Genomic DNA, 11,162 nt, shown 5'->3' on the forward strand with positions numbered 1-11,162 from the left:
CACTGGGCTCCAAAACCCACTCACATTCAGTGCTCACAAAGCTACTGACTTATCCAAGTTTCCTAGAATCAAGGGTTTCTAGCTCACCAGCCTTATTCACCTCTGTTCCCCATCTCCTTCCTTCTCCAGCGTCAAACTGCACAAACTGGCCTCTCACTCAATACTCTGCCATCTTGGCTGCTTCTCCTGGCCACATGGCCTCTTTCTGCTCTCTGCTCTGCTCCTTCTGCTCTCATGCTAATCATCCCAGGAACCAAGAGAGCAAGCTCCTATTCTGCTCCTATTTTATAGTGTAGAAATCCAAACCTTTAATCCAATATACATAATAGGGAAGTCTCTAATACAAAGTCACTTCTCTGAGGCATGATTGGATTGTACCATCCCACATCAAAAAGGGTGGGAAAGGCTTAATCCCAAAACCAAGCCCCAGGCTACAACGATCCTGCCTGCCCCCCAACACACATTAATATCACCTGGGCAACGGCCTCCACATGGGCAGCGTTATATTTTACAAAGTGAGCATAATACATTTTATCTGCCCAACACCTCCCCTTTGCATTTACAATACAATGCCAAGGGCCATCCTGGTTATACCAATCACACAGTACAGAGACTATTCTCACAATTTCTCTGCACACCTTAACCCAAATTAATAAAATGTTCTCCAAGCCTCTTAAAATATTAATATTAATTCTGTAGTTTTTGGTACCTTACAACACTTGCGGTGAAGTGGCTCAGTGGCTCCTCACTCTGGACCCCAGAGAGTGCAGGAGGACAGCTCCTTTTAGAGATGGGCTGGACAGTTAGAACACTGATGACTTGGGCCTGGGGCTGCAAAGTGAGGGAAGAGAATACAGGGAGGAAGCAAAGGAAAACCAGTCTCCCCCATGGTACCCCGCACCGCAAGTGACACAATGAGTCATTAATATGAGAAAAGAGCCACCAAATTCTTTCTTTCTTTCTGCTCTCTGCTCAGGATCTTCTTTTCAAATGCAAAGAAGAGTCCGGGAGCTCTCCGCGGAGTCCGGTAGGCCGGATCTCCATCTCAATGCCCGGAGACAAAGGCCAAAAAATGTGAGGAATTTCCAAAGCACCTCCTTCAAAGGGCATCTCCTCCACCCTCTGGCTCAGCTCCGGACACTGTGGATGGGAAGGTGGCTTTCTGCTCTGGGCCAGGCCTGGCCCACTTCCCACTTGATAAAAGCTCGTATCTAAGGAGAAATGAAATCAGAAGTCTTTCTGTTCGGCCTCATGCTCTCGTGCCCATGTAAAAAGATACTTCTGTGAACCCGGGTGGGCCTGGTGAGGGGCCCCAGGACATGGCCTGACAGTTTGCACTGGGCAGTCCACACTCTGCCTCTGTCCTTCTCCACACACCTGTGCAGCCACCCTGGGGACCAGCTGAGTGGCCGGATGCACCCACTCTCTCCAGGGCAGTGGGACCATCTTCATTTTCTGAAAGAGGTCTCATATGGCTCAGGATTCTCTAGTTCTCCTGCTTTGGAGGCTGAACCAAAAGGCTGGAGCCTCCAGGACATCATAGGAGTGAGGACAGAGACTGGGAGAGCCCTGGCCGGATAGCTCAGTTGGTTGGAGCATCACCTTGACATCCAGAGGTTGCCGGTTTCATCCCTGGTCAGGGCACATACAGGAACAGATTGCTGTCTTTCTCTCTTTCTCTCTCCCCCTCTTCCTTTCTTTGTAAAAATCAATAAATAAATTAAAAAAAACATAGACTAAAAAAGACTGGGAGAGATGAGAGACTCGATGTAGGAGGGGCCCTTGGCAGTCTGGACAGTCTGCCACCTCTCACTGTGCCTGCTTATTTAACACTCTCGTCCTCTTCCCTGAAAGATCTGGGATTTGATCATGGTCAGGGTGGTCGCTGGGACTCCTAGAAGGTGAGGAGACACAGAAAAGATGACAGCCTGTAAAGCCAGTAGCCACGGCCACCATCACAGCCACCTGGCCCATGCAGGTTCGCATTGGATTCGGACAGTCGGTAAAGAAACAATGGAGCCAAAAACTGGTGGGCCATCATCTTTAATCCTAGCTTGCACCTGGTGGGCAAGTAAAAACACACACTGGGCTCCAAAACCCACTCACATTCAGTGCTCACAAAGCTACTGACTTATCCGAGTTTCCTAGAATCAAAGATTTCTAGCTCACCAGCCTCATTCACCTCTGTTCCCCATGTCCTTCCTTCCTTCTCCCTGCACAAACTCTGCACAAACTGGCTTCTCACTCAACACTCCACCATCTTGGCTGCTTCTCCTGGCCTCCTCCACGTGGCTTTCCTCTGCTCTCCTCTGCTCTCTCCTCTAATATTAATCTCAGGAACCAAGAGAGCAAGCTCCCATTTTACCCCATTGTTGGGCAGATAAAATGTATTATGCTCACTTTGTTAAAGATGGCGCTGCCCACGTGGAGGCCGTTGCCCAGTCTCCGTGGGCTGTGGGCAGGCAGAATCCTTGTAGCCTGGGGCTTGGTTTTGGGATTAAGCCTTTCCTACCCTTTTTAATGGGGTGGTACAATCCCATCATGCCTCAGAAAGTGACTTTGTATTAGAGACTTCCCTATTTTGTATATTGGATTAAAGGTCTGGATTTCTACACTATAAAATGGGGGCAGAACGGGATCTTGCTCTCTTGGTTCCTGAGATTAGCATTAGAGAGCAGAGAAGAGTTTGTGCAGGGAGAAGGAAGGAGATGGGGAACAGAGGTGAATAAGGCTGGTGAGCTAGAAAGCTTTGATTCTAGGAAACTCGAATAAGTCAGTAGCTTTGTGAGCACTGAATGTGAGTGGGTTTTGGAGCCCAGTGTGTGTTTTTACTTGCCCACCGGGTGCAAACTAGGATTAAAGATGATGGCCCATCAGTTTTTGGCTCCGTTGTTTCTTTACCAACTGTCAGAATCCAATGCGAACCTGCATGAGCCAGGCTGCTGTGATGGTGGCCCTGGCCACTGGCTTTACACCCATTTTATAGTCTTCACCCAGTGAAGACTATACTTTTAGGGATCATTTCTATAGTTTGTTTATTTCTATCCAGTGGTATTGTGCCCCCCCCTCCAGAGACAAGACTGAGAGGAGGCCGGATAACAGTATCGGCTGCAGCTGTAGATACCTTTAACACTGCCCCCCTGTCAGGGTCCAAAGAAATGAGTTTGGAGGAACCGAAGAAGAAGCGCGGCTCTGTCTGCAAGGGCGGAAGCCGGCTGGCCACCACTGAGGCCCAGGTACGAGCTCAGTCTTGCCGGCTGGGGAGGAGGGGATGTACAAAAGTGGTCAAGCCCAGCTGCAGGCCACCTGCAATCCCTCTTCTTTTCTTTTCTTTTTTTTTTTTTTAATTAATTTATTTTTTACAGAGACAGAGAGTGAGTCAGAGAGAGGGATAGACAGGGACAGACAGACAGGAACGGAGAGAGATGAGAAGCATCAATCATTAGTTTTTCATTGCGTATTGCAACACCTTAGTTGTTCATTGATTGCTTTCTCATATGTGCCTTGACCACGGGCCTTCAGCAGACAGAGTAACCCCTTGCTGGAGCCAGCAACCTTGGGTTCAAGCTGGTGAGCTTTTGCTCAAACCAGATGAGCCCATGCTCAAGCTGATGACCTCGGGGTCTCGAACCTGAGTCCTCTGCATCCCAGTCTGACGCTCTATCCACTGCGCCACCGCCTGGTCAGGCTTCTTTTCTTTTTTTAAAATTGATTTTAGTGAGAGAGAGAGAGAGAGAGAGAGAGGAAGAAATCTGTCCCTGTTTGTGCCTTGACTGGAAATTGAACAGGCAACCTCTGTGCTTTGGTCTGGTGCTCTTACCAGCTGAGCTATCTGGCGTGGGCTCTGATGAACCTTTGAGCCTCTTTTTTTCTCATCTGTAAAATAGGGAAATGAGTACCCACCTTATAGGCCTTGGTGGCAATCGTGTGGTATGATCAGAGCATTGCGGTAAGCACTCAACAAATGTCTTCTCTCTTTCCCCCCCCTGAGTCCCCTCCATTCTGATGTATTCAGTCTGCACTGCATTTGTGGGCATTTTGGGCTTTGAAGTTGTTTTAGGGAACTCAAGTGCATATTGGTAGCACTTATAATCTTATCATGACTTATAATATCCTGGATGTCAAGGGAGATGCTATTCCAATGATTCCCAAAGTGAAGTCCTCTGATCCCACCAGTATCACCTGGGAACTGGAAAGGAATGAAAATTCCTCAGCTCCACCCTGGTCCTGATGAACCACTGACTCTGGGGTTGGACCCAGCAATCTGAGCTGTAACACGCTAGTCCAGTGCACGGTCAAGTTTGACACCCACCTCTCTAATCCATGCAGGGAGCAAGAGTGCTCTGCGAAATAGTTGAGGACTCACCAGGATGCGTGAGCTTCAAAAACCCAATGAGGCTGACCTGTGGTGGCACAATGGATAAAGCGTCAACCTAGAACGCTGAGGTTGCTGGTTTGAAACCCTGGGCTTGCCTGGTCAAGGCACATATGGGAGTTGATGCTTCCCTCTCCTCCTCCACTCACTCTCTTTCCCCTCTCTTTAAAAGCATTAAATAGCCTGACCTGTGGTGGTGCAGTGTGATAAAGCGTCGGCTTGGAACGCTGAGGTTGCCGGTTCAAAACCCTGGGCTTGCCTGGTCAGGGAATGTAGGGGAGTTGATGCTTCCTGCTCCTCCCCCTTGTCTCTCTCTCTCTCTCTCTGAAAATTGAATAAATAAAGCCTTAAAAAATAAAATAAAAAAATAGATAAAAGCATTAAATAAAATAAACAAACAAAAACAAAAGCCAATGAACTGGCTCTAGCCAAGAAGGTCCTGGCCAGTAGCACCATTCTTTGTCATTGACTGTCCATTCAGTCCCTAGAGGTAGGTGCCTTTCAGACAGTTCTTTTTCTTTTTCTTCCCCTCAGCTCATTGGAAGAGGGAAAGAAAGCATCTTCTGCATGCTTCATTGTGCCTGTCCGCTCACTGACAGTTTGTGGCAGCCAGGAGCTTGGACGGTGGATGGCTGTTGACAGAGGAGAGGCTCCCCAGAGACCCACTGGCTAGTGTGCACTCCAGGCCCCCAGCTCGGAGCCCTGTCAGTGTCTCCCAGGAGGCCTGGAGGAGGCAGTGCTGGCTGGAGGGAGGAGCTCGGGCTGCAGGCACTTGGCCTGGGTGGAAGCTGGGGGAAGGTCTGCCCGTACCCCAGGCAGCTTTCCTTGGGGACCAGGGGCTGCCATGCGGCCGAGGAGGGCCAGCCTGACATGAATGGAGACCTTGTATGAAAGGCCTGACTGGGGCTGGGAGCCACAACACAGGGGCTTTTCACAAGCGACCTCGCCACAGAGGCAGCATTGAGCGTGACTGGTGGGTCGCAGGCCGACGTGGGGTCCGGTGGATGCATGGCATGGATGGAACAACACTGCTGCTCCCCTTGACCCTGGGGAGGGGGGTGGTTCTTAGATATCTCTTCTCAGAGGGGAAGGTGCAAGGGTCATATTGTCCACTGCTGAAACTGCCCTGGCCCCCTTTGTCAGTGTTCAAGACCAGAGCAGGGGGACAGCACGTGGGCACTGTGGTTGATGTGTGCAGGGAGTAAGCTGGCGTGCTGGGCAGGGATGGGTTAAAGACAGCTGCTTGGCAACATCCCCAAAGCCCAGCTCCACTGGGGCCTATGTTGGGAGACAAGGGAGGCTGCCAGATGCACTCTATCTGTGAAGGGTATAGAATCCCAGCGCCCCCCCCCCCCCCCGGGTCACAGAGAGGTGAGGAAGAGCTTCAGCTTTGCTGGGGGCTGTGCAGAGGCTCCAAGGCAGGGACAGATGACAACTGCCCAGGGGCAATCAGGACAGGTGTGTGTGTGGGAGTGACAATGGGCGTAGTGGCATGTGAGTTTTTATTTATTTTTTTTTATTTTTATTTTTTTTTGGTATTTTTCTGAAGCTGGAAATGGGGAGAGACAGTCAGACAGACTCCCACATGCGCCCGACCGGGATCCACCCGGCACGCCCACCAGGGGCGAAGCTCTGCTCACCAGGGGGCGATGCTCTGCCCCTCCAGGGGGTCGCTCTGCCGCGACCAGAGCCACTCTAGCGCCTGGGGCAGAGGCCAAGGAGCCATCCCCAGCGCCCGGGCCATCTTTGCTCCAATGGAGCCTTGGCTGCGGGAGGGGAAGAGAGAGACAGAGAGGAAGGAGGGGGGGTGGAGAAGCAAATGGGCACTTCTCCTATGTGCCCTGGCCGGGAATCGAACCCGGGTCCCCCGCACGCCAGGCCGACGCTCTACCGCTGAGCCAACCGGCCAGGGCGGCATGTGAGTTTTTAATGCTTCCAAAAGAAGAGTCTGCTTCCCCTAGAGATAGACACCTCCTCTCTGCCCGACACCCGACCTCCCCTTCCCAAGGTGGTTAACTGTTCCATTAGAAGATTGCCGGCTGCCTCCGACTTCCTCGCTGTCTCCCTTTCTGGGGTGATCAGTTGTTCTGGTTTACTTGGAACCAATGGATTCTGCACAATGCATGACTTTTGGAGCTAAACCTGGGACAGCTGGTCACTCTACTTCTATCTTTGATACCTTCTACTACATTTGAAACATCTCACACTTATTTCTCACGCCTCCCCCACCCCAAAGGGGATCATCCGATGGATAGTGAAAACAAAAGGGGGTGTGCCTGTGCCTGTGTTCGCCCCAGGTTAGCGTGTTGATGGTATGTTGGACGTGGAGGTGCCCTCTGTTAAGATCAGACGGGGAAGCACGTTGTGGCTGGTGGTTTCTTCAGTACCATCCGACGGAAGTGAGGGCCATGCCGTCCTCGATTTCCCTCTTGTAGACTCTTGGGGACTCTTGTATTCTGCTGCCTGGCTGGTTCTACCTATCCCTTAAAACAGCGCAGGTGGTGTGAGCTGGCCTCCCACGTGCCTACAAGCTCATATATGAGGTGCATTTACATAAACCCCAACATACACACACGCATATGCACATCTGTGCATGCGGACACATTTGCCCAACACTTCACGCTCAGCTCCTTATCCGCTGCGGTGGAGTGTGATCCCCTTAAAGAAAGAATTGTTTTGTGTTTCTGTATCCACTATCACATAGAAAGGTCAATGTGTGTTTGCTGATAAACGAATGAATGGACGAATTACTCCCATTTACGCAAGAGAATCAGGGAAGACAGCATGGACAAGGGGGCCTGACAGGTTGGCTTGGGTCTAGCAAGGTGGAGATGGGGCGGTGGCCTCCTGGGTCGGAGCTGTGTGACGCCAGGTCAAGTCAAGGCTTGAGTGCCTCCCTCCCAGCTGTCCCTGCAGAGCAGCCCTCTGCCAGCCCTCCTTGGTGTCTGCTCAGTCCCAGGCTGGGCGGCTGCCGTTGTCATGCTGTGGTGACTCACTGCTCTTGGGGACTGGGCCGTCTCCTGAGCTCCGTTGACAGGCAGACCCCGGAGAGCTGGGCAGCAGCCCTGTCACAATGACAGCAGCCTCAGGGGACCGCTCAGTTTTCAGGGGAAATGCTGTTCTGTTTTGACTCTTCTGTCAGAATCAAACAAATGATCCCAACCAGGTCATCTTGGGCCGCTCGCGGTACATGTTCAGCCATCTCTCTCCTCCGGAGTCCCCCCCCACACACACACACTCAGCCCAGCTGCCGAGGCAGCCAGCAGACTCACAAGCCGACAAGCTTGGGCAGGAGACCCCCTGCAGAAAAGCCTAGAGGTAGAGGGAGGGGATGAACCCAAGGGGAGCCCAGGAAAGCCAGGGGTCTGGGCCACCGCAGGGCCCCCAGCAGAGCCCCGCTAATCAGGGCAGACCCTCCTGACACTCCCTCCACCTGCCACACTCTTTGAACCATTTCTTTCTTCCTTTCCTCCCTTCCTTCCCTTTCCTCCCCGGCCGGCAGTCCTGCAGCTTAGCCCAGGGGAGGATCCATGGATGAATGCATCTCCCTCAACCACCCTCTTTTCTCCTCCCTCAACCACACTGCTTTATTCACTCAGCTCTGTCCCGCACTTAGAACAGCGCCCAGTACGTTATAATCAATGAGTAAATGAACGAGGCCGAATATTCCGTCCCGTACACTCTAGCCTATAGCGATTCAGCGCTGGGTGATGCCCAGGAACTGTGTTTGGAAGCTTCCTGGGACAGACAGGCATGAACCTGGGGCTGGGAAAGCCCCTTGCAGTTCTAAAATCTTATTTATTTATTTATTTATTTTATTTATTTAGGTTCCAGGGAAATAAAGAAGATCCCTAAGTCTAGTCACTCTGGAGCATGAACTAACAGAATTGTCTTTTCTTCTGTGGGTCCAGAATAGTCAATTAAAATGCAGTTACAGCCTGACCTGTGGTGGCGCAGTGGATAAAGCATTGCCTGGAATGCTGAGGTCACCTGTTCAAAACCCCTGGTCTGCCTGGTCAAGGCACATATGACAAGCAACTACTATGAGTTGATGCTCTTCCTCTGCACCCTCCCCTTCTCTAAAATCAATTAATAAAATATTTTTAAATTAAAAAAAAATGCATTTAGAGCCATCTAGGAGAGGAATAGTGTGATACTACAAGGAGCAACTAGCCCAGTACTTCACAGAGGACATTTATATACAGGAGAGGCAGAGACAATATGATGGGTGCACCCAACCCAGCTTCACTTCTCTCTTCCTAGGCACATAGCACGATTACATTTCCCAGATACCCTTGCGGCTAGTTGTCGGTGCTTGGAGTCCTGAGCACTGTGAGGTGGGCTGGAGTGATGTGGCATTGTCCTTGCTCCTTTCCCTTCGGTTATGTATTTAAGATGACAGCCTATAAGCTGGAAGTCATCCAGATGTGCTGAAGAATACCCCCTGATGCTCATTGGCTGTGACTAATGGTTTGGAATAGCCTCCATATGTGGACAAACACAAACCAACAACAGAAAAGTAACCAACTTCAAAAACACATGAAATCTGCCTGACCAAATGGTGGCGCAGTGGATAGAGCGTCGGACTGGGATGCGGAAGGACCCAGGTTCGAGACCCCGAGGTTGCCAGATTGAGCGCGGGCTCATCTGGCTTGAGCAAAAAGCTCACCAGCTTGGACCCAAGGTCGCTGGCTCCAGCAAGGGGTTACTCAATCTGCTGAAGGCCCGCGGTCAAGGCACATATGAGAAAGCAATCAATGAACAACTAAGAAGTCGCAACGTGCAACGAAAAACTAATGATTGATGCTTCTCATCTCTCTCCGTTCCTGTCTGTCCCTGTCTATCTCTGCCTATGTAAAACAAACAAACAAACAAACAAACAAACAAAAAAACCCCACATGGAATCTAAAAAATGTTTTTCAGAGATGCATCCATATGGATTGGAAGTATACTGAAAGCAGGACCAAACATGGACGAGATAATTCAGAAGACTATTTTCATGCAGGTGGAGGATGAAAAGGGTGTGACTAAGCGGACACAAAGCAGTTTCAAATGTGATAGTAAAAAAAAAAAAATGTGATAGTAGTTTTGCCTTTATTAAGCTATGTCACTCACATGTAGGTATTTATTATATTATTGGTCTAGTCATGATATGTAAAAAATTTAAAAACCATGATGGTGCTTTATAGGCTATCATTTGTGTGTCTGTCTATCTATCTATCTATCTATATCTATCTATCATTATCTATCTATCTATCTATCTATCTATCTATCTATCTATCTATCTATCATCTATCTATCATCTATCTATCATCTAACTGTCTATCATCTGTCTATCTATACCTGTCCTCATATATATATATGATCCAATAAAATGGTGCAGGAGGAGGAGTGCCTGAAAAAAGGACTGTGAAAACAGAGGGTGGGCCATAAATAAATCCAGTGTCCCTGCAGGGAGGTGAGAAGAGAAGAGCCATTGACAGAGAGGGAAGGACTGGCCAGAGGCATGGTGACAGCCTGGGGCCCTGAGGCTGGGCAGTTGATGAAAAGTCAAGGTCTCTGCAGGGGAATGATGCCATGTGCAAAGATGATTGAAGAGAGGTTAATAAAAAGACCATTTACAACAGATGGGCAGGGTTAAATGAAACTAATAAGAGATGGCATAGTTACCCCCAGCTAGTGACAGTTGGGCGTCATTGCCACTCCCTGGCTTGAGGGGGAAAAGAGAGAGAGGACTCAGGACTGGACGACAGGTGTACAGAGAGGGCTCCCTGACAGGAACACAGGCAAACGGATCATGGTGACCTGAGAGACACGAGCCCAAGGAGCCCATGTCCTAGTCTCCGGCTTGTCCCTCCCTTCCATCCCATGCTGGTGCTTCCTGGTGGTCGAGCCCACTCAGATGCTGGAGGGAAGCCCATTCAAATAGTCCCTACATATCAGCCTCTAGGGTGGGGTTTGGGGTGGAGATTGGATCTGGGTGGGTGGGGCAAATAGAAAAATACCTGGTCCATCAGTGAAGAAGAGGAAAGTTTTGTAAAGAAGTTTACAAAATATCAGAATGCTACCCAGCTGTGCCTTGGAGAAATAGGACAGGTTTGGTTCAAGACTATGGCAGTAAAGCAAATATGGCAGTAAAGAGAGTCCCAATTATGATTATTTTTTGTTTTTTCTAATAGGTATAAAAATTATGTTCACTCTCTAGTGCAGTCTATTAAGTTTGCAATTATATTATGTCTAAAACAATGCATATACCTTAATTAAGAAATACCATACTAAAAAACAAAACAAACAAACAAACCACAAACAAACAAACAAACAAAAATACTATACTGCTAAAAAATGTTAACCACCATCTAAGCTGTTGAAAAAATGGTGCCAATAGACTTGCCAGATAGCTCAGTTGGTTAGAGCATCATCCTGATACACCAATAGACTTGCTCAACACAAGGTTACCCTAGACCTTCACTTTGTAAAAAAATAAAAACAAAAACAAAACACACAAAAAACAAAACACACAATCTAACGCAAGTGCAATAAAATAGAAAGTATACCTGTGTCAGGCTGGTGCCTTGGTAGCAATCAAGGCAAAAAAAAAAAAAAAAGACACAATGTTTTTTTTTATTTTGTTTTTGTGGGTTTTTTTTTTTGTATTTTTCTGAAGTTGGAAACAGGGTGGCAGTCAGATAGACTCCCGCATGCACCCAACTGGGATCCACCCGGCATGCCCACCAGGAGTCGATGCTCTGCCCATCTGGGGCGCTGCTCTGTTGCAACCAGGGCCATT

General features: G+C 49.2%; 1 pseudogene; it reads left to right on the plus strand.

Annotated features, from left to right (window-relative positions):
- The first annotated feature begins 2,999 nt into the window (after window positions 1–2,999).
- Window positions 3,000–3,091, plus strand: LOC136396347 (small nucleolar RNA U3; annotated as a pseudogene).
- The last annotated feature ends 8,071 nt before the right edge of the window (window positions 3,092–11,162 follow it).

Source organism: Saccopteryx leptura, chromosome 2 (assembly GCF_036850995.1).
Source record: "Saccopteryx leptura isolate mSacLep1 chromosome 2, mSacLep1_pri_phased_curated, whole genome shotgun sequence".
Lineage (NCBI taxonomy): Eukaryota > Metazoa > Chordata > Mammalia > Chiroptera > Emballonuridae > Saccopteryx > Saccopteryx leptura.